Source organism: Carcharodon carcharias (assembly GCF_017639515.1).
Source record: "Carcharodon carcharias isolate sCarCar2 chromosome 35 unlocalized genomic scaffold, sCarCar2.pri SUPER_35_unloc_1, whole genome shotgun sequence".
NCBI lineage: Eukaryota > Metazoa > Chordata > Chondrichthyes > Lamniformes > Lamnidae > Carcharodon > Carcharodon carcharias.
In genome coordinates, this window is record NW_024470701.1 from 1,856,545 (window position 1) to 1,880,704 (window position 24,160).

At 43.6% G+C, this 24,160-nt stretch overlaps 2 long non-coding RNA genes across 2 annotated transcripts in view; both read right to left on the reverse strand.

Moving 5' to 3' along the window:
* Positions 1-12,299: 12,299 nt before the first annotated feature.
* Positions 12,300-24,160, reverse strand: part of LOC121274184 — a 42,627-nt gene continuing 30,766 nt past the window's right edge. The window contains exon 3 of the long non-coding RNA XR_005942231.1: positions 12,300-12,637. This is a non-coding gene — a long non-coding RNA (uncharacterized LOC121274184). The remainder of the gene's footprint in view (positions 12,638-24,160) is intronic.
* Positions 19,052-22,506, reverse strand: LOC121274185. Its single transcript, XR_005942232.1, has 2 exons — positions 22,165-22,506; positions 19,052-20,537 (listed from the first exon to the last, which is right to left on the reverse strand). It is a non-coding gene; the product is annotated as an uncharacterized LOC121274185 (long non-coding RNA).

The following is a 24,160-nucleotide window of genomic DNA, read 5'->3' on the forward strand; positions in this document are numbered from 1 at the left end:
GGGAACCACATAGACCGTGGGTTTATGTTTTTTGATTTTTCTCGAGTTCTTTTGAATTTCAGGTAATATTTTTTGCCCTCAGAAATTTAGAATATTTACTCGTATGAGGTAAGGCAACTCGTATGTATCAATCCCAATCCGCTTGGAAAATGATTATACTAGTATGCACGGGGGTAATTCAAAAGATGTATCATCTAAGCCTGTTTAGTTTTATGATACCTTCAAATTGTGATTTTTTTTATTGCAGGCTCTCTTATACTCAAAACTTTGGAATATTTTAGCATACTTCTCCTTTAATCCAACCCTAAAGTGCTGAACTAGACACACAAATGAAAATATACGGAAGAAAATATATTAAAGTTCACATCCGAATGCTTCCTTGCAAACAAACAAGCATATATTGAGAGATATGTATTTATATTCCTGTCTCTTTAACTTAACGACTTAAAACTCTGATATTCTAAACGAATCTTCAAATAGCAGCGGGGGAAATAAAGGGATGTTGAAGGTTCCACCAAGAGAGACCATCAAACTGATGAAAGCTCACGTCCCCCCTGCTCCTGCCTGTCAGTACTAATTAACTCCAGAGGGAACCCTCCCTTACCTCCCTTTCTCTCTCTCTCACTCTCTTCAGTACAACCAGCTCTTGTAACTTAGATCAATTATACAAGCAAATAATAACTATCATCCCTTTCCTTTCCTTATCCTTTTAGTTCTACGCACCGCAGTTTTTGTTATCGGGGGTTCCCTGTGGATTCCCTGTGGATTCCATGCCCCTTTCTGCACTTTTGTATTAATTTTGACTGTTGTTCCGCTGTGAACCCCGTAATGGAGTCCCCGGTTCGCAACCAGTGTTCCACAGCTCTATTCTGTTTTCCTGATGGCCTTCTGTTCTTATTTCCCCCTCTTTCTCTGCGCAATAGGTTTGCACGGCCCCAACAAGTTAGTTATCTGAGGTATATGCGGTCTACTTGTTTAACTGGGGTCTGGCCTGCGCGGCTTCGGCTAAGGTTTTGTCTCAAACCATAGCCTGCCTGTGCGGCTCTGCCTCCCCTCAACTGGGGTCTGGCCTGCGCGGCTCCGGCGAAGGTTGTATCTGAAAGCGCAGCCCGCCAACGTGGCTCTGCCTCCCCATAACTGGGGTCTGGCCTGCACGGCTCCGGCGAAGGTTGTATCTGAAAGCGTAGCCCGTCAACGCGGCTCTGCCTTCTATCGGCGCCTCCCATTTCCTGTCCTGTGTCCTCCTCCTGATTCTTTTGACAATCGGCCGAGCCATTCTCGGGTAGTCTTACTGCACTAACTGCGGGCGGTAAGTAAAATATTCTCACCCACTTTGCAGAGCCGCCCCGAGGATCTGATCTGGGTATCCTGCTGACAACGCCAAACTGTTGTGGTCAGTTTGACAAACGGACCACAGGAGTCTCAGGTACAGGTCGCAATCGTTTATTCGAGCAATTGCAAGGGGAGGGCCATCTCAATGCAGCTTGAGATAGCGCTCTGCTAAATTTCAAGTGCTCTGTATATTTATACGTTATTGATCATGAACAAGAACAATTTCCAGATTCCAATCTCGTCAATGTATAGGTTTACATGAAACATATATCTCTGGTAACATGTATGTGCACCGTATGTCCCTATTTGTTCACTAAGGCAGATACCTTCTCTCCTCCCTAAAATAGGACCATCTGTTCTTCCCCTATCTTTTGAAGAGCACACTTACTCTGTTATAGCCATCCTCTGACACCAGTCCAGCACCGAAGGCCTTTCTGTTGTTCGCAGGCCCTAAGGCAGTGCAAGGTTCATTTAGTAACATTGAACAGCCAATTTGCTAGGCAGCACTGACTGCTTGGAGATTTTAAGTAATTTATTCCCTTTCAATAAGTTAGTTCTGTAACCCTATATTCCCCACAACAACAGAAAGACAGAGAAAAGTAGACAGAGAGCGAGAGGCAGATAGAAGGTCACAGTGAGATGGGGAGAGAAAGGGAGAATGATGCAGAAGCAGAGATAAAGGAACAGAGAGAGAGAAAGATAGAAAGAGGCAGAGGAATAGAGAGACAAGGTGAGAGATAGACAGAGAGAGAGTGAGAGAGAGAAAGATGTAGGGAGAGGGACAGATGGAGAGAAGGATACAAAGGGAATTTTGGAGAGTGAGAGGCAGAGACAGAGAGAGAGAAACACGTACACACACAAATTGATACGAACAAAGAAAGAGAGAGAGAGAGGGAAGAACAGAGAGAACGATCGAAAGGGTGAAAAATAGTGAGTTGCTGGGAGGGAAAGAGAGGGGGAGGCAGAGAGTGAAATAGAGGGAGACAGAGGGACAGGCAGAGAGAATGTGAGAGTAAAAGAGGGAGAAGGAGAGAGACAGGGTTTATGACGTAGGGCGAGAGAGAGAGAGAATAGAGAGAGAGAGAGGAGGCAGCGCACCGAGAGATGGAGATAGAGGGAGGAGGAGAGAGTTAGAGTTTGAGCCACAGCGAATGGGATCAAAAGAGATGGAAGGGGGGGAGAGAGAGAGAGAGAGAGATAGAGAGAGAGAGAGAGAGAGAGAAAGAGAGATAGAGAGAGAGAGAAAGAGAGTTTGAAAGAGAGAGATTTTGAGAGAGAGGGAGAAGGAGAGAGGGAAACAGACAAACACAGAGAGTTTGAGAGAGTGAATTAGACAGGGAGAGAGAGACAGAAATAGAAAAAGAGATATAAAAATAGATAGATAGAAAGACAGGCAGAAAGATAATTGGATAGGGCCATAGATAGATAGATAGCTAGATAGATAGATAGATAGATAGATAGATAGGTAGATAGATAAGAATATAGAGATACAGATAGTTAGAGAGATAGAAAGATAGATAAATAGGCAGAAAGGCGGGTAAAGGGGGAGGGACTGAGAGGGGAGCAGAATTGGTGGAAAGACCCAAAGAGATACACACACAGATTGAGAGTAAGAGAAACGCAAGAGGGAGTGATAGAGACCCACCGACACCCACAGAAACACAAACATTCAGACACACACACATATTTACACACAGAAGAGGGAGCGAGAGATGGAGAGAAAGATAAAAATGAAATGATAGAGCGTGATGGGCAGAGGGCAGAAAGCAAGAAGCACGTACACACAAACACGTCGAAACCCTGACAGAAAAAGAGAGAGGGCTGAGAGGGAGAGGGCGATAGAAAGGGAGAAAAATAGAGAATTGATGGGAGGGAGGTGAGAGAGAGAGAGAGAGAGAGAAAGAGAGAGAAAAAGAGAGAAAGGGGGAGAAAGATAGAGAGAGTGAGGGAGAGAGAGAGAGAATGGGAGAGTGAAAGATGGAAAAGGAGGGAGGCAGTGTGCATGACATAGGGTGAGAAAGTGATAGAGAGAGAGAGTGAGGGAGAGAGAGGAGGAAGCACACTAAGGGAGGGAGACAGAGGGAGGAGGAGAGGGTGAGATTTGGAGACACAGCAATAGAGACCAAAAGATGGAGAGAGAGAGAGAGAGGCAGAGTGAATGCGAGAAGGAAAAATGGAAAAGGAGGGAGGCAGTGTGTATGACATAGGGTGAGAGAGAAGGAGAGAGAGAGAGATTGAAAAAGAGAGAGGGGGAGAGAAAAGGGAGAGAGACAGTGTCAAAGAGAGAGAAAAAGTTAGACAAAGTTGAGAGTGAGATAGAGAGAGAGGCAGAGAGAGAATGAGACAAAGAGACAGAGTGAGAGATAAGCAGAGAGAGTGAGAGGAGAGAAAGAGAGAGAAAGAGAGAAAGAGACAAATGACATTTTAAGGAGTGAGAGGCAGGGACACAGAGAGAGAAACACGTACACACACACAAGTAGACACTGATACAGAATTAGAGAGAGAGGGCGGTCGAAAGGACAAAAAAGTGAAACTCACTGGGAGAGACATAGAGGGTGAGGCAGAGAGAGAGAGAGAGAGGCAGATAAGATGAGAGAGTGAAAGAGGAAGAATGAGGACAACAGGCTGTTTGATATAGGGAGAAAGAGAAAGAGAGAGAGAGAGCTGGAGAGCGAGAGAGAGAGAGAGAGTGCTGGAGAGCGAGAGAGAGAGCGAGAGAGAGAGAGAGAGAAAGAGAGCAGGAGAGGGAGAGAGAGATTGAAAAAATTACAGGGGGACAGAAAAGATAGAGAGACGAAAATAGAGAGGCAGAGACATATGGAAAGTGTGAGAATGAGGGAGAGACATGCAGACAGATAATGAGAGAGAGAGACAGAGTGAAAGAATGACAATGAGAAAGAGAGAGAGAGAGAGTGGAGAGAAAGATAAAGGGAACATTACAGTGTGAGAGGCAGAGACAGAGAGAGAGAGAAACATGTACACACACACACACAAACCAACACATAAAGAGAGAGAGAGGGCGAATGAAAGTGAGATAAAAAAGAGATTTGCCTGGCGAGAAAGAGTTGGTGAAGCAGAGATAGATTGAGAAAGAGAGGGGGAGAGAGGCACAGAAAATTATAGGGTGAAATAGGGAGGATAGAGACAGGGTGTGTTTCATAGGGGAGGGAGAAACAGAAAGGGAGGGATTCATAGGGAGAAGGAGAGAGTCAGAGTTAGATAAACAGCGAGAGAGAGAAAGAGAGAGAGGGAAATAAAGGTATTGACGAAGAGAAGGGGAGCGAAAAGAGCGAGAGAGGCAAAGAGAGAGGCAGAGTAAGACACATAGTGTTAAAGAGAGACAGAGAGTGATAGAGAGAGGGAGAGAGAGAGAGAGGGAAAGAGAGAGATAGAGAGAAAATGAGAGAGAAAGTGAAAGACAGAAGGAAAGGGAGAGACAAACAGACAAGCAGAGGCAGAGTAAAAGAGGCAGAGAAGGAGAGAGAAGCAATGAAACAGACAAAGGGAAGTTTAAAAACAAAAAAACTGAAGATGCTGGAAATCCAAAACAAAAACAGAATTACCTGGAAAAACTCAGCAGGTCTGGCAGCATCAGCGGAGAAGAAAAGAGTTGACGTTTCGAATCCTCATGACCCTTTGACAGAACAAAGGGAAGTTTAGCAAGTGCGAAAGAGAGAGAAAGTGAAAGAGGCGAAGAGAACAGAGAGACAAAGGGAGAGAGACTGAGAAGGACGGCGAGAGAGTGAGGCAGAGAGAGAAAGACAGATATTGACACACAAAGGGAGAGATAGAGAGAAAGAGGGAGATCGAGAGGCAGGGAGAGTATAGAGGAAGGGAAAGAGACAGCGAGAGCGATAGAGCGAGAAGTGAAATGTGAGTGATAGAGACACAGCAAGAGGGGCACAGGGAGAGAGAGAGTCAGAAAAGCAGATAAAGTTTGCGAGAGAGAGGTGCAGAAAGGCAGAGAGAGAGATAAAGTGACAGAGAGAGAGTGAGAGAGAGAGAAAGAGATAAAGAGAGAGAAATAATCAAAAAAGACAGAGACAGAAAAACAGACAGATAGATAGATAAACACAGATAAGTAGAGAGACAGACAGGCAAATAGAGGGGGAGGGAAAGAGGAGCGTGAGAGAGGCGGAAATAAAGACAGACATACACACAGATTGAAAGAGACTGAGAAACGCGAGAGACAGAGGGAGAGAGAGTCATCCACCAACACACACACAGATATACACACTAACAGACACACACACAAACTCACACAGAGAGAGCAAGAGAGAGCAAGCGAATCAGGGAGGGAGACTGAGTGAGATGGAGTGAGGCCAAGAAAGGCGGAGAGGATGAGAGAGGCAGTGAATGTGAGAGAGGGACACAGATGAATAGAGAGAGCAAGAGCCAGCGAGAGAGAGAAAGAGAGCCAGAGAACGAAAGATTTGGAGAGACAATGAGCTAAAAAAACAGAAAGAGATAAAGAGTGGAACAGCGACAGAGGAGGAAAGTGAGAGACACAGAAAGAAGTAGTGAGAGAGAGAGAGACACACACTGAGGAAAAAGAGAGAAACAAAGAGAGGGGGAGAGGAGAGAGAAAGGTAATGAGCTGGATACGCATTTGATTAAGGTGTGGAATCAATTTTTGGGGGATTTTAAATATATCATGATATTTTATTTGTTAAATTTACTTATACATTGTCACCCTTAACGCACTGTAATCACACAACAGAATTTCCACAGTTAAAGAGGACAGTTACATCCCAGAGTACAATGGAACAGAGCGGAGAGAGGCACTCTAACATTTGTCATTTAATCAATAAATGGTAACAATCAAGTGACGGATATCACTAAAACAATAGCAGAACTAGAGGGTGGACTAACGGTGTTTGAGTGGACAGCATATTATCCGGGTGAATACAGCATTTGTTCTTTAATAGTTAATTAATTTAATAAGCAGAGTCCAATATTTGGAACCTGGCAGCTCCATTTGAAAATAAGCATATTGTTTCTCAGAACTCAATATCACAATCTGTTTGTTCGTATACTTAAAAAATAATTTGAACAATGTGACAATTTCAACGTCCCTGAGGTGATCCCACAGGGTATAAATTAAAGGCTTTGGGAGTGTATCACCTCAGCGTTTAAGACACAGAGATTACCAGCAGCACAAAGGGACACATCACTTCGCACTACAACGATGAAATCAATTTATGTGGCTCAGAAAATATTCTACACAATCCTTGCTGTTATAGGTGTTCCTGGTGAGTGACCATAACTACTGAAGTTGTGTAAATCTGTATGTGAGCGGCTCTCTCATTTTAAACTGTGACTGAAAATATTACATGCTGATCTGTTGCTCACTGTCACAGACACACTGAATCAGCGATATAATTTGCTGAATTAAAATGTCTTGAAATGTCTCTGCGGCTTCACTTAACTTTGTCACTTGAAAATAAACCTTTGTTTGTAACTCAAAGGCTCTCTGATGAATCAAGTCCTGATATTTCGTGGAATACGGTGTAATGTTAAATTAGAGCTCAGTGAAGGCAAATTCTCTGAAGGAAGGTTCAGTGGGAGTCAGAGGGAAATCACCCTGAGAGTGGGTCATTAACAAGAGAGCAATACCTGACTCCAGTGACCATATATTTCTGCGTCTATCTGTAATTGTCAAATTGTACTTAGTGTGGGTTAGTAAACAGAGTGGAACACCTGACTCGAGACACCAATCTTTCACTGACTGTATCTGTTAGTGTCAAAAATTCCAAAGTGTGGGTCATTAATCAGAGTGGAATACCTGACCCCAGTCACCACTCTTTCAATGACTATCTGTTAGTGTCAAATTGTATTAAGTGTAGGTTAGTAACCAGAGTGGAATAGCTGATCCCAGTCAAAATTTATAATTGGTTTTATCTGGCAGTGCAGTATTGCATTGAGCGTAGGTCAGTGTCCAGAGTGGAATACCTGATCCAAATGATAATGTATGACTGGGAGCATTTGTCAATGTAGAATTGAACTGAGTGCGGGTCAGTAACTGGAATGAAGGTTCGATTTGGAAATCATGTTTTTTTTTTGATCAGTTTCCATAGTATTTTTTATCTAGTGATAGTCACTCCTTTATTCCCTCACCCTATTTTTCCTTTGATTATTTAGTATTTTTTTGGAATGCTATTAGTGTCTTTTACCGTGAAGGCTGATTGAAAGGATTAATTCAACTCCTCTGCCAATTCCTGGTTCACCATTATTATTTCCGCAGCATCATTCTCTAAGGGGCATTAATTCAATTCAGCCTCTCTCTTCATGATTATGTATTTATAGAAGCTGCTACTGAACGTTTTTATATTGCTTGCTAGTTTACGCATAATGTTTATTTTCCCAATCTTTAATATATTTGGGTGATCTTTTCTTGGGTTTTAAACATTTCATAATCCTCTGGCTTACCTTATTCTTTGACACACTGTATGTATTTTTATGACTTTCAATTTGATTCTATCCTCAACTTCTTGGGTAAACCATGGTTGGTTTAACTCCATCCTAGAATCCTAATTCCTCACAAGGATATATCTTTGATATGAGCCATGAAATAGTTTCTTAAATGTCTGCCATTGTTCATTAACGTTCTTTCCTGTGAACTTCCTTTCCCAGTCTACTCCAGCCAAATCTGCCCCCATTCATTTGTAATTACCTTTTTATAAGTTTAGCACAGTTGCTTCGGACCCATTTTCACTCTCAAACTGAATGCTAAATCATACCATATTATGGTCATTTTTTTCCGAGGGGATATTTTACGCTGAGATCATTTATTAAACCTGCCTCATTATTCATGAACAGATCCAAAGTAGCCTGATCTCTGACTGGAAAAAACAGCAATTGTTCTAGAAAACTGTCCCGGATACACTTCATGATTTCTTCCTCGTGGCTGCCTCTGCCAATGTGATTTTCCCAAACTACATGAAGGTTGAAGTCACAATGATTAATGTACTGCCATTTTTACATTACATAATTATCTCCTGACTTATTATCTTTCAACCAGTATAGCTACTGTTAGGTGTCCTATTCACTACTCCCACCACTGTCTTCACTCCCTTATTTCTGAGTTCGACCCATGTGGATTCTACATCTTCCGAACCAAAATAACTTCTTGCGATTGTACGTATTCTATCTCGTCTAAAAAAGCTGTCCCACCTTTTCTTCCTGCCAGTCCTTTCGAAAATCACAGACCATTGAATATTTAGTTCACAGCTTTGATCTCTTCGTAACCACGTCTCCGTCTCTCTCACAGTTAATGTCCCCGCTGCTCCTCTCTCACTCCCTCAATGTTAATGGCACCGGTGGTTCTTGCACTCTCCCACTTTCAATGGCTGTGCTGCACTGCTTGCACGCATAGAGTCAGAGGGTCACAGAGTATCTGAGTTATACAGCATAGAAACAGGCCATTCATCCCATCATGACCGTGCCAGTCTTCAAGTGCCTATCGATTTTAATCCCATTTTCCAGCTCTTTTGCCCTAGCCCTGTGTGCGATACCATTTCAAGTGCTCATGTAAATATGCCTTAAATGTTGTGAGGGTTCCTTCCTCTACCACCCCCTCAGGGAATATGTTGCAGATTCCAACCTCATTCAGGTTGATTGTTTCCCCACTCAGATCCTGCTAACAGCCTCGCTGCTTCTCTCGCAGCTTCTCTCGCTGCTAATGGCCCCTCTGCTTCTCACACTCCATCACTGCTTATGGTCCCACTGCCCCGCTCGCACTCGTAGACTCAGAGAGTCACAGAATAATGAGTTTTACAACACAGAAACAGGCCCATCGGACGTGCCAGGCGTCACCTATCTATTCAAATCCGATTTTGCAGCACTTGCTATGCCGTTTCAAGTGCTGATCTAAATACTTTTTTAATGCTGTCAGGGTTACTGCCTCTGTCACCCCTCAGACAGTGTGTTGCAGATTCCAAACACCTTCTTGGTGATGTTATTATCCCTCAAATCCCCTCTGGACCTCTTGCCCTTTGCCTTAATGTTCCCTGGTTATTGACACCTCCGCTAAGGGGAGAACGTTTGTTCCTATCTACCTCATCTATGCCCTTCATAATCTCCCAAAGCTCCATCAGGTACTGCTCTAAGAAAAAGAACACCAGGCTATCCAGTCTCTTTTCATAGCTGAAACGCTGCAGTCCAGGCAACATCCTGGTGAATCTGCTCTGCAGCCTCTCTAATGTGATCACATCCTTCCAATAATGTGGCGGCCAAAGCTCCAAACAATGCACCAGCTTTCGCCTAAGTAGCGGTTTATACAGCTCCAACATAACCTCCCTGTTATAATATTCTATGCCTGAGGTAATAAAGGCAAGGATCCCTTTTGCCCTCTTAACCACCATATCTACCTGTGCTGCTGCCTTCAGGGTCTATGGACGTGTACATCAAGTTCCCTCTGATCCTCTTTCTTCCTGGGTTCCTACCATTCATTGTGGATTCCCCTGCCGCCTCAGTCCTCCCAGAACCCATCACCTTACACTTCTCAGTATGAAATTCAAGTTGCTGCTGCTTTGCCCACCTTACAAGCTCACCTATATCATCCTGTAATAGGAGGCCTTCCTTCACACTATTTACAACACCACCAATTTTCGTGTAATCTCAAACTTATTGATCATACCTCCTAAATTCACGCCTTAACCATTAATGAGCACCATAAACAGCCAGAGTCCAAGCACCGAACCCATCAGTACATCACTCGTCACAGGCTTCCAATTTGGAAAAACAACTTTTGACCATCACCCTTTGCCTCCAGCCACTAAGCCAATTTGAATATAATTTGCCGAATTTCACTGGAACCCATGGGCTATTAACTTTTTGACCATTCTCCAATGCGGGACATTGTCAAAAGCCTTACTTAAGTCCATGTTGACTGCATCAACTGCACTACCCTCATCTGCAAATCGAGGCACCTCCTCGAAAAATTCAATCAAATTTGTTAGACATGATCTCCCCCTGACAATGTTAAGCAGACTTTCCCTGAAAAATCCTTGCTTCTTCAAGAGAAGGTTAATCCTGCCCCTCAGAATTGTTTTCAATAGTTTCTCTATCACTGACGTCAGACACACAAGCCTGTAGTTGCCTGCTTTATTGCTACGGACCTTCTCGAATAATCGTACCACAATTGCTGTCCTGTGGCACCCCTCGTGTGGACAGAGAATTTGAAAATAGGTGTCAGAGCCCTTGCAGCATCCTCCCTTTCCTCATATAACAGCCTGGGAACCATTTCACCTGGGCCTGTGAATTAGTCCACTTTTATGCGAAAAACACTAAAAGCTCCACCCTTTCAATGCTGCGGAGTGACCACATCTAAAAATGTGCTATACACATAACACTCATTCCTGGCGGATGCACCGCTGCGTCTACAGCTGACGCTCAAGCTCTGAAACCTATTGCTAAAGCTGCTGAAGCTAATGGCACTTGCTGCACATGTGGTCATCCAGACTGCAAGGCGTGTCTAAGAATCCCCATGCAACAGACGGGACTGAGTTCTTGGTAAACGTTGTGTTCATTCTAAAATTAAAAAGAAACTATTTCCAGAAATTAAAGCCAAATATAAGGCTATTTATCATTTTCATGAAAAAAAGGCAAATGTGGAGAGTCATACATTCTGTAATGTCTTTGTAAAGTGGGAAAGATAGAAAACAACTTCCTCAGTAATTACCAATCAGCTCTCTCCCACGTCCTGACATCACTCCTTTCGAATTCCAGCACCGCCCAGTGCCTGGGTGAGAACTGGCTCGCTCCCAGGAAAGCTCCGGTCGGCCCTTTATACACCCTCTCCGCTCCCTCACAGGCAAACTCCGCTCTTTATACAGCCTCTTCGACCCTGCTCTTAAACAACTGCTCGGCTGCCTCACAGGTAAACTCCTGTCCTTTATACACCCCCTCCAGTCTCGTTTTTTTCTGTTGTTTCACCTTTATTATTGGTTTAATTTCCCCCTATGCTTGTTACTAATTTTAAAATAATCAACAAGCGATTGTTACTCAGCTGCCGATTTCAATCTAAAAACAAAACTAAAAGCTGAAATACTCACCAGCCAGTCGCCTGCCTGTCCTCCTGTGACCAAACTCTGTTTTGGTGTTGAAATCGTGACCTCACTGTGAGGGTCAGACACAGAGAATGTTTAATCATTAATTAACAGGCTCTTCTCCATTGTCTCTCTGACAGTTAATTTACTGGGCATTGTGATCCTGTCCCGGGGAAAGTGCGGCCTCTCCACCTGCACCACTCGCTACCTGGTGGCCATGGCAATGGCGGATCTAATGGTCATTATCACAGACCCCATACTGACCCAGATGAATTATTATTATTTCACAGTGACTTTCCTGTATCTCACTCCTGTGTGTAGTATTCGTGCTGTCCTGCAGGCTGCAGCCATGGACTGTTCTGTCTGGTTCACCATCACTTTCTCCTTTGATCGATTTGTGGCCATTTGTTGCCAGAAGCTGAAAACAGAATATTGCACCGGGAAAACTGCAGCTGTGGTTCTAGCGACAACCGGCATCCTGCTCTGTTTAAAAAACATCCCCCAATACTTTACATTTGAACCTGCAGGGATAATTGACAATGTACCGTGGTTCTGTAGTACAAAGCCAAGCGTATTTACTGAACCCGGATGGGTTGCATTTTACAGGTTTGATCAAGTTTTAACCCCATTGCTCCCATTCGGTTTAATTCTGCTGATTAACGCTCTGACAGTCAGACACATTTTAGTGACCAGTCAAGTCCGGAAGGGACTGAGGGCTCAGAGTAAGGGAGAGAATCGCAGTGACCCAGAGATGGAGAGCAGGAGGAAGTCTATGATTTTACTCTTCACCATATCCGGCACCTTCATCCTCCTGTGGCTGGTGTCTGTTATAAAATTTGTCTATGGTGAAGTGAGAGGGTTAATTTACCTCACCTATCCTGAATATGTCTTACAACAAGTCGGGTTTCTGTTGCGGACTTTAAATTGCTGCACAAACACATTTATTTATGGGGTGACTCAGTCCAAGTTCCGAGAGCAGATCAAGAACGCGGTGAAATATCCGGTTACATCAGTTGTTCAATTAATGAAGAAAAACATGTGACTGACAGCCGCCACAGCCAATCAAAGCGCTCCTTCCGCTGACGGTCAGGCACTTCCTGCAATGAGGGAACTCCGCATGCTGACTGACATTCGCCTCAGCCTATCAGGTACCTCTGCTGCTAACTGACAGCTGCTTGTGCCAGTCAGGGAAAACAGCCCCATAACTGACAGGCGCAACAGCCAATGGGGCAGCTTCAGGTTTTCATCCACAGACACTAAGATAAACAGAAAAACAAAAATAAAATCAAAAAAACTGCAGATGCTGGAAATCCAAAACAAAAACAAAAATACCTGGCAAAACTCAGCAGGTCTGACAGCATCTGCGGAGAGGAGCACAGTTAACGTTTCCAGTCTGTATGACTCTTCAACACAACTAAGGAAAAATAGAAAATAGGTGAAATAGAAGCTGGTTTAAGAGGGGGTGGAACAGGTAGAGCTGGATAGAGGGCCAGTGATAGGTGGAGATAACCAAACGATGTCATAGACAAAAGGACAAAGAGATGTTCACAGTGGTGATATAAGCTAAGAAATGTAATAATAGGTGACATTAAGGGTAGAAAGCAGGACGAGCAAGGTACAGATAACCCTAGTGGCGGTGGGATGGGGGGAATGGAACGAAATAGGCTAAAAGGTAGAGATAAAACAATGGATGGAAATACATTTAAAAATAATAGAAATAGTTGGGAAAAAAACTATATAAATTATTGGAAAAAAAGGGGGATCAGAAAGCGGGAGGGGATGGAGGAGAGAGTTCATGATCTAAAATTTTTGAACATCCGTGTTCAATCTGGAAGACTGTAAAGTGACTAGTCTTAAGATGAGGTGCTGTTCCTCCAGTTTGCGTTGAGCTTCACTGGAACAATGCAGCAATCCAAGGACGGACATGTGGGCATGAGAGCAGGTGTTGAAATGGGAATCGACAGGAAGGTCTGAGTAATGCTTGCGGACAGACCGAAGGTGTTCTGCAAAGCGGTCACCCAGTCTGCGTTTGGTCTCTCCAATGTAGAGGAAACCGCATTAGGAGCAGCGAATGGGTTAGACTAATTTGAGGGAAGTGCAAGTGAAATGCTGCTTCACTTGAAAGGAGTGTTTGGGCCCTTGGACAGTGAGGAGAGGGGAAATAAAGGGGCAGGTGTTGCACATTTTGCGGTTGTATGGAACGGTGCCGTGGCAGGGGTTGAGATGTAGGGGGTGATGGAGGAGTGGACCAATGTGTCCCAGAGCGAACGTTCCCTACAACTAGGCACTTTACTGCTTTCCGGACTGAATATTGAGTTCAACAACTTTAGATCGTGAACTCTGTCCTCCATCCCCACCCCTTTCTGATCCTCTTTTTTCTAATAATTTAAAGAGATTTTGTTTACCCACCTATTTCCAATATTTTTAAATGTATTTCCATCCATTGTTTTATCTCTGTCTTTTAGCCTACTTTGATCCATTCCCCCCACCCATCCCCCAATAGAGCTATCTGTAACTTGCTCGTCCTGTTTTCTACGCTTAATGTCGCCTATTGTCACATTTATTAGCTAATATCACCACCTTCAACACCTCTTTGCCCTTTTGTCTATGACATCTTTTGGATAACTCCACCTATCACTGACCCTCTATCCAGCTCTACCTGACCCCCCACTCCTCCCCAGCGCCCCCTTAAACCAGCTTATATTTCACATATTTTTTATTTTTCCTTCGTTCTGTTGAAGAGTCATACGGACTCGAAACGTTTACTGTGTTCCTCTCTGCAGATGCTGTCAGACCTGCTGAGTTTCTCCATGTATTTTTGTTTTTATTCACCACAGACCCCTCAGCCGTTCAGGGAGAACCGCTCGCTGACTGACAGCTACCTGAGCCAATCAAGGTGACCTGCTGGCTGACTGACAGATGCTTCATTCAATCAGGGAGCTGCAGCCTTTTGGCCCAGTCATGTGGGCCAGTCAGGGTGTTCATCGTGGGTGCTGAATGTTGTCTCAACCAATCCGGGAGTGATACCTGCTAACTGATAGGTAGTTCAGCCAAACAGTTCATTCCACCCGCTTGCTGGCAACAGCTTCATCCAATCAAGTTGCTACGACGAGTGACTCACAGATAGTTCAGCCAATCAGCGAGCTTCACCTGTGATTACAGAAGTATCAGCCCATCAGGGAGCTGAACACGATCACGGACAGCGCATCAACCAATCAGTAAGCTTCGAAAGATGCGGTCAGCAATGGAAACAATCAGGCATCCCAAGCCAATTCCCAGCTTCCAGCGTGGAGTTTTGTCCAATCAAAGCTTTCAGTGTTTGACTGACAGCTCCTGGAACAAATGGACAAAGTGTGATGGAGGCCTGCCGTGTTCGATTGGAGCGTTTCAGTTTCAGAGTGACAGCCAAATTATCCAATCGGAGAGATACAGCAGCCCTCGAATTTCCTTCAGTAATGAAAATTCCGCTTTAAAATCCGACCAATAGCCAAGCGCCTGGCTCAGCTCAGCAAAACCTACCCCTGCCCACTCTGTGATTGACAGCAGAGTAAGCCAATTGCTCAGTTGCTTGCAGATCATTGGCCAATCGAACTCTGGTCCTATTCTTTCGATTCAGGAAGGGTCACCACCTACCCTCCGTTGTGACGTCATGACGCGCGACCCTGGCTGGAGGTTGGTCAATGATCCTTAAAGCCGGGTGGCACTGGGAATTACGCCAGTGTAACTTTTTCTCACTGATTCTAATTAAAGCTGGAACCGAAAGGCAGAAATTCATAGACTAAAATAGGAGGGACACAGGGAAAAGGAAGGATCAAGTTAAATAACAGAATCACAGAACTGTTACCAAGTTGAAGGCGGCCATTTGGCCCATCGTGTCTGCACCAACTCTCTCAATGAGCAACTCACCAAGTTCTATTCTCCAGCCTTCTCCCCATAACCTGCACTTTCTTCATTTTCAGATAACAGTCTAATTCCCGAATGAATGCTTCATTTCAACCTGCCTCCACCAGCTCTCAGTCACTGTTTTACAGATTCAAACCACTCGCTGTGAGAAAACATAATATTTAATGTTATCAGTGTTTCTTTTCTTGATGACCTTAATACTGTGTTCTGTTGAAGGGTCGATGCTGCCAGACCTGCTGAGTTTTTCCAGGTAATTCTGTTTTTGTTTTGGATTTCCAGCATCCGCAGTTTTTTGTTTTTAATACTGAGCTTCCTCACCCTGAGTGCTTTCACGAAAAGGCACCGTTTCCCCTTGTTTAATAAGGATCACTCATGATTCTAAATAGCCATATCAAATATCCTCTCAGCTTTCCCTTCTTCAAGGACAACAATCCTAACTTACACTCATAGAGTAGTAGGGGTCTGCACCACAGAAAAAGACCCTTTCCAGCCCATCGGATCTGTGCCAGTCAAACAAGTACCTAACTATTCTAATCCCACTTTCCAGCACTGGTCCCATCACCTTGTGTGCCATGGCATCGCAAGTGCACATCCAAACACTTCTTAAATGATATGAGTGTTTCTGTCTCTACCACAGTTTCAGGCAGTGAGTTCCAGATTCCCACAACCCCCTTGGTGAAAAAATTCTTCCTCACATCCCCTCTAAACCTTCCTGCACCTTACCTTAAAGCTATGCCCACTGGTTATGGATCCCTCCACCAAGGGGGATAAACTCCTTCCTGTCTACCCCATCTATGCACCTCATAATTCTATACACAACAGTCATTTCCCCCTTCAACGTCCTCTCCTCCAGGGGGGAAGAAAAAATCTATCTAATCTCTCTTCATAACTAAAGCTCTCCAGACCAGGCAACATCCTGGTAAATCCCCTCTGCACTCTGTCTAGTGGAATCACATCCTTTCCAAAATGAGGAATCCAGAACTGCACGCAATACTCTAGCTGTGGACTAGCCAGTGTTTTATATAGTTCAAGCGTAAGCTCCCTGCTCTTTTATTCTATGCCTCATCTAATATCGGCAAGTATCCCTTTTATCTTCTTAACCACCTTATCAACATGCCTCGCTATATTAAGGGACCGGTGGAGATGCACACCCATGTCCCTCTGATCCTCAGTACTTCCCAGCTACAATTCATTGTGCATTCCCGTGCCTTGCTTGTCCTGCACAAGTGAAACAACTCACACTTATCTGGGTTATATTCCATTTGACACTGATCAGCCCATCTGACCAGCGCGTCTATATTCTCTAATCTACAGCTATTCTAGTCACTATTTACCACCCCACCAATATTTGTGTTATTTGCAAACTTACTGATCAACCCTCCTACATTCAATTCTGAATCGTTTATATATTCCACAAACAGCAAGGGACCCAACACCAATCCCTGTAACTTCTGCAAGCTCAAACCTGGAAACATTCTCGTGAAGCTTATCTGTCCTCTACAGAGTAACTTCACATTCCTTGCCCAGAACTCTATGTAATACTTCAACTGGAGTCCATACTAGTGATTTATACAAATGAACTAACTTCCTTGCACTTATCCTCTATTTTACGATAAATACAGCCTTGCTTTAGTTACTGATTACTCAAAATATACTGCTACCTTCAATGAATTGTCCTTTTGCTCATACTCCCTTCAGAGATGTCTCCTTCATGTTATGTTGCTTCTCCTCATGTTCTCACTACAAAAATGAATCATTTCGCATCTATTTGCATTCAACTTTATCCACCAAGTGCCTACCCATTCCACTAACTTGTCCATGTCCTTTTGAAATTACATACTATCCTCCTCATAGTTCAGAAAACTTCTGATTTCGTTGCTTATCAGGTACCATTTTTTTCTCCCCATGTCATGTTTTCAAGACAAATACAAGAATTAGCTTTACTTTATATCTTGTATATTAGTTATCATGACCAATTCACGATTAACGCTAAATTTACCCATCTGTGTGTTGGCTGTCAAGTTAATTTTTACAAGTCAGATCGAACATTATACCCTGTGGGTCAGTCATTATATCAAATAAAAGAAACACGTACAATTGTATTCCTCTGCATAGGGTATGAAGCCCAACTTGGCAACTAAATGTCAATTTATGCTAGAGTGTATAATTTATGTTAATTATTTATTGTATATCTGTTTGTGTGTGTGTTTGTGTGCGCGGTCAAGACAGGCCCCAGCCGAGGGAAATTGCTGAAGGTTAGGTTGTGTGTGCGTGTGCCTATTTGACTATGTGAGTAAACATGTCTTTTTAGATTTCTGTCCGTCTGTGTTTACGAATGTATGTCAGAATGTGTATGTGTGTGTGTGTGTTTGTGCGTATGTCTGTGGCTCTGTGCGTATTTGAGTGTCTGTCCACCTGGGTGTGTGGCTGTCTGCATGTTGGTTTTTTTTGAGAGTGTGTGTATGTGTGTATGTGTTTGTGTATGTGTGTGCGTGCCTATCGGAGTTCAAGCATCTTTTTATGTTTCTGTCCGCCTGTACGTTTGTGTCCGTTTATAAGTGTGGGTGTGAGAGGGAGAGTGTGTATGTATCTATTTTTTCCATCTGTGTGTTTGTGTGCATGTACGCAGTGTGTTTCTGTGCCATGTGAACATGACAGCATCCTACAGCGGGAGATTGCTGAAGGTGAGTGTGTTTATGTTTAGGTGCCTGTGTCTGTCAGCCTGTTCGTCTACCTGTGTAAGTGTGCGTGTGTGTCTGCTTGCGTGCGTGTGTTTGTTTGAGAGCGAGAGTGAGAGATTGTTGTTCCAGTACAGACTATATTTTTTTATTTAGTAAATACCTTGTTATTGTTCTGCACTGCCGTCAATCCAATCTCTGTGTTAAAAAGTACAAGGCAGTGCTTGTTATGAAATGAGAATTATAAGCCTAACCAGTTTGTAAGTGTGTTTAAAATTATCAGAGTATCGCATGCTGTATCAAAAGAGACGGAACGTTAAAATGCTTAATGTTAAATTTGAACAGACATGTCCCAGAAACAAAAAATGCTGGAAAAACGTTGCAGGTCTGACAGCATCGGTTGAGACAAGGACTGAGGTAATGTTTCAATTCCATATGACTCTTCTTCAGAGCTCCCAAGAGAAATTATACGGTCGATACATTTGCTCCGTCTTTCTCTCCACAGATGCTGTCAGACCTGCAGAGTTTTCCAAGCATGTATATTTTTGCTTCAGATTTCCAGCATCCACATTATCTTGCCAGTATGGAAGAGTCATGTACTGCACCTTAACATGTTTGATGAATAAAGTGCATCATTTTTTGGAAAACTAGAGTATTACACAGTTTCCATTCTCATTTTTTCTTTGTATCAGGGACAATCATTGTGTCAGTTTCCTGCGGTCTTCAATCTGTCTTAAACCGCTTAAGTGCCTAACATTTTCAAGCTCTGATCTGAGGTAAATGACCCTAAATATAAAGTCAGTAAGTTTGGAATAGAAATACAAGGAAATAGTCTGGTCTTCAGTAGACCAAGGTGTGTCTTATGAATGTCAGTTAAAGGATTGAGTTAAGACATGCTGAGACCCTGAGGTATGTCAACCTTAAAAAGGCCCATTCTATAAAACTTTTCCTTTATAATGCCTACAGGAAGCGCACTGAAAATTTTATCTTTACAAATTTGCATTGGAAAAGGCACAAAGAACACATCACAATGGAACTAAAATACGTCTTACCTGTTTGCATTAGATCATAATTACAAATTAAAATAACTTCACAATTTGTTTATTGGTAAAAATGAAAACTTTTGACGACACAAACAGAAAAGCTGTTAGAACAATCAGCAGCTTATTAAGAGGAAGCAGTAATACAAACTGCAGCAAATCTGTTTGCACATCATATGATTCAAAAACATTGAAACGCTTTCTTTCTTGATGTTTGGAAAGCAACATCACCGATGATGTCCTCAAATAATAAAATACCAAATGTATCACTTTGGATGTACATAATGCTGAGGGCAGATCACTATCCTTGCAGCAAACTTTAGCTAAATTCATGGAACTCAGTCCTGTAGAACTGAACAGAATTTCTCAAGTAAGTGTTTGTGAACGTGTGTCATTCTTACAAAGATACATTCCGTTCAAAGCTTGTAAACACTTCGAATTCCTAGATTTCAAAAATTACATATCCAAAAATGTAGATATTGATCTTGTGCCAAAGAGATAAAAAATCCATGTGGCACTTGACCCGAGGCACAACTGATGCTGCCGTGCAGCTGGGTCCAGCAGGCTGCTGGATTTATACATGTAGTTTGCAAGTTCAACATTCAACATGGAACATAGTTAAGCCACAGGGAATAATTATGTGGACAGCAGCAAGGGGATCTGAATGGAATCCTTCATTTTGTCTGAATTTAATATTTATCTATGGCGTTTCACGGCAGTATAAAATTAATTATTGCTACACCTGCACAAATACATGAACTGATTCTGACTAGTAAGTTTGCAACGATGTAGATGAGAAAATTTTTCGCATATTAGAATTAAAATTCCATATTTGTAGTGTAACTTGCCATTTTCAAACAATTACGTCCAATTCCAGCCCTCCCAGACTCCCGACCACCTGCCCTATGTGTCTTTAAAGCCTGAAATCGCGCCGGTCCAGAACATGCACGAACCAACTTTTCAGGACTTAACAGGAAGGAGGCCTGGAACAGCTCATGGACACTGAGAACATTGGGGATGGTGGTTTCCTGAGCACCAAATGGTACCGATTATCTTGGCGATCTCTCCAATGGAGCCTCCAGCAGTAGTTACATCACTCGGGTGGTCTCTCCAGCAGTAGTTACATCGCTCGCGTGGTCTCTCCAGCAGCAGTCACTTCGCTAGGGTGGTCTCTCCAGCACTAGTTACATCGCTCGCGTGGTCTCTCCAGCAGCAGTCACTTCGCACGTGTAGGCTCTCCAGCATCATTCACTTCACTCGGGTCGTCTCTCCAGCAGAAGGTACTTCGCTTGGAAGAACTCTCCAGCAGCAGTCACATCGCTGAGGTTAACTCTCCTGCGATAAACAGCTGAAGGGGACCCGGAGCATGTCGTTGGGCGAAAGCAAAGCTTTGCAATCGGGGCATGTGTGCAGGGCAAATGACAAGCATCCAGGGAAGGCTTCTCACACAAGGCTCAAAAGCACTTGGGCAAAGACTGATTACTCCCTGTGTGCACAATCTTTTGGGTGGCGTAGACTCAGCCTGGGCTGTCCCCCTGAATATAGGGAGTGTGCTCACAAACAAAAAATAGGAAAAGCAATGAGAACACTCAAGACCTGTGTGGAAAATTCCGGCTTCTCTCTCAAACCCACACACACACATACACAAACCCACACACACACAGAGAAACAGGAAGCCATACATATTCACTCGATCTCACACTATTAAATTGTCAAACACACTTTCTCAAACATATGCACCATCTCGCCTGCACTCAGTCACAGTATCATACACTCATATTCGCCCTCACATACTCACTCTCTCACACACTCACTCACAGACACATTTTCACTCATGCACTCAAATCCCAAGCTCAATCAATCTGACACTGTCAAAAAAGTCACGCATTTTCTCCCTCACACAAACTCACACACAGTATCATAGACTGACGTACACTCACACTTTTCCATACACACACATTCTCACTCACACATTTTCACAAAATCACATGCTCACTCAATCCCACACTGTCCACATCTCTCCCTTTCTCACTCAGAGACATACACAACATGCGCACACACACAGACCGACATTCACAAGCACCCTGTATACCACATTTTTTTCTCTCATGCACACAATCCCTCACACTCATTCGCACAAGCACACACGAATAATCTCAATGATACACTCATTCCCTCTCACACACACACTCCCAGAATCAAGTATTCCTTCAATAGCACACTGTCACAATGCCACACATTCTCTGTCTCCCTCACACACACTTTCACTCACACAGACTCACATGCACACAGACACACACCAACATGCACACACAGACAGATTCTGTCACACAGTCACAATATCATACTCTCAACGTCTCACACACATTGACACTCACTCTCTAAATATCACAAGCAGAGACACACAGATTCACATACTTACTCACACCTCACAAAACGCTCTCAGCTCTCACACGTGTATGCACTCACCTATCACACTCACTCACAAACTCTTACAGAGAAGCACTCATGTGCATCAACAGGCAATCGCAAACACACATTCAGACACACACTCCCTCTATAACACTCTCACTCCCATGCACATTCACACATTCTCTTAAGCACTCTGAATGCCACAAACCCTGCTGCCGCACCACATACAGACACACATTCGCACAATCACGCACTCTCTCACACAATTACAAACGCATTTTCGCAATCTCATAATGACACACTCTTACGCAAATGCTATTGACCCACTCATACGCACACACAAACTCATACTTCCTGAATCACAAATACACAAAGTCATAGTCAAACTGACCCACACGCCCTCCCACGCATGCACTCCGTTACACACACACTCACATGCTCTCTGATACAAAGTAATATATTCGCACTGCACTATCTCACACACACACCGATACACATGTGTTCAATCACACCGTGTGTTTCTATGTGTGAATGTGTGTGTGAGTATGTGTGTTTCATGTCCATGTGTTTATTGTGTGTGTGTTTCATGCATGTTAATATCCCAAGTGTGTGGGAGTGAGTCCGTATGTGTATGTGTGTGAGGGAGAGTGTTTTCAGGTAGAAGTTCAGCCATGATCTTATTGGATGCCAGACAGGCTCCAATGCACGAAAGGCCTCCTTATTGTGCCAATTACTTAATTCATTACTCACCTTTAAGATTTCTTTATGTCCTTACTGGTGACAGTGCAATGGCGGGCTCTTTTCCCAAAATCCCCCGCGGATGGGAAAGCCCTCTATCAGTGACTGGGGCCGCACTGCACTCTGGGAGAGTAAATCGACCGCACATTCGCAACGCCATTGAATGCTTAACAGGAAGCTGCTTCTCATTTTTCATTTCATTATTATCACTATTATTATTATTTTGCCCCTCAACGGGTTAAAGTTCCAGTTCCTTCTCCATTCTGAAGAGTCGCTTCTTCCTTTCTCTTTGTCGATTTAATAAAAATGCCGGAAATGAGACACTGAACCCAGGAAGCCATTGCTCCCGACCTGTGGCCGGGGTTCCACAAGGAGCAGCGGTTCGATGCAGCGGGTGGGCAAGAGTTAACACTGGGAGGACCTGAGATTCACAGGAGGGCCAGGCGAAACCTACAGCGGCATCTAGTGGTTGAGAGGTGAAATGGCAGCAATCGCAGTCCCTCTTCCCAAAGCCCAGTTCAGTTGGCAGAGGCAGGAGGAAATGTCTCAAATATGAACTTCAGCTTCTAAATACATCAAGAAAAATTACCATTCATGCCGCACAACAGATTTAATCTCGATTACCCACACTATATCATCCCTTATCACATTAACTGTTGTGTGAGATAGTTTAAGTCGTTTCCTGTTTCAGATATCAAAATCGATTAATGGCTTTAGAAATAGGAGCAGGAGAAGGATACTCGGGCCCTCGATCCAATTCCGCCATTTAATAAGGTCATCGCTGATCAGATTGTGCCCTTATCTACAAACCATTGCTCCATTTCCACATCCGTCCCCCCATTGCCCTCGGTTCCCTTGTCGATGAAAGCTCTGCCGAACTCAGCATTGAATATAATCAGCTTCCACTGCTCACTGGGAAAGGGAATTAATGAATCTGGGAAACAAGGAATTCCTCATCATCTCCGTCTTAAATGCCTGACTCATATTCTTAAATTGTGCCACTAGTTCTGATTCCGTCACAAAGGGAAACATCCTCTCAGCAGCCACCCGTTCAAAGCCTCTCGGAATTTTACCTGTTACAAGGCGACTCTGAACTCCAATATGCATCAATTCAAAGGGCTGAAAATTTGTTCCTGAGACAACGCCTTCATCACTGGAATCAGCATCTCTGAACTGCCTGCAGTGCAAGCATTACCCTTGGTCAGGAGGCCAAACTGATTGGAGAAGATTAGACGAGAATGGATTCAGCAATGATGGACCTACGTTAAAGAATACATTAGAGGAGCTGGCATTGATCATGGAGAAGAGAAGCTTGCGAGACTAGGTAGATGTGACCTGAATCATGATTGATCAAGACAGAGTAGATAATTATTCTTCACTTTGGCAGAAGGGCCGAGAATCAGAAGACATTAGGTTAATTTGTTTGCCAAAGAAGCAAAGGTGAGATGAGGAAAAACCCCATTTAACACCGTGAGGAAATGGGGTCTTGAATGTTTGTCCGAGAAAGAGGTGGAGCAAAGTTTAATCCTGGTTTCTGAGAGGAAATGGGACAGGAAGCTGAAGGGAAAATATTTGCTGGGTTTCGGGGAAAGGGTGGACAAGTGGCAGTAGTGACATTGCTCCTGCAGTGTACTTTCACTGGCTGGATGTGCTGAATGCCCTCCTTCTGTACTGAAACCGTTCTATGATTCACACATAGAGCTGGGTATCAGTTATGCTGACTGCTCCGTTGCATCCCCTGTTTAAATCTGATTTCTGCTCCAACACATCCGTGCTCACTTTAAGGGCAAATGATTGATGATGGAATTTGAACAGCCCAAAGGGTGTGTTGAATGATCTCAGGAGTAAAGATTCCTCATCAAGCTTCACGTTCTAGTCACCTTATCTGGTATCAAGCTGCTGAAAGCTTTGGCCCCAGCCAGTTCTGGCATGGTCCCTTGCACTGTTGGAATAACATAGTCAGTGCTCTTTATTGTTTGAATTAGGTCTTTGGGATCCAGGCAAATAC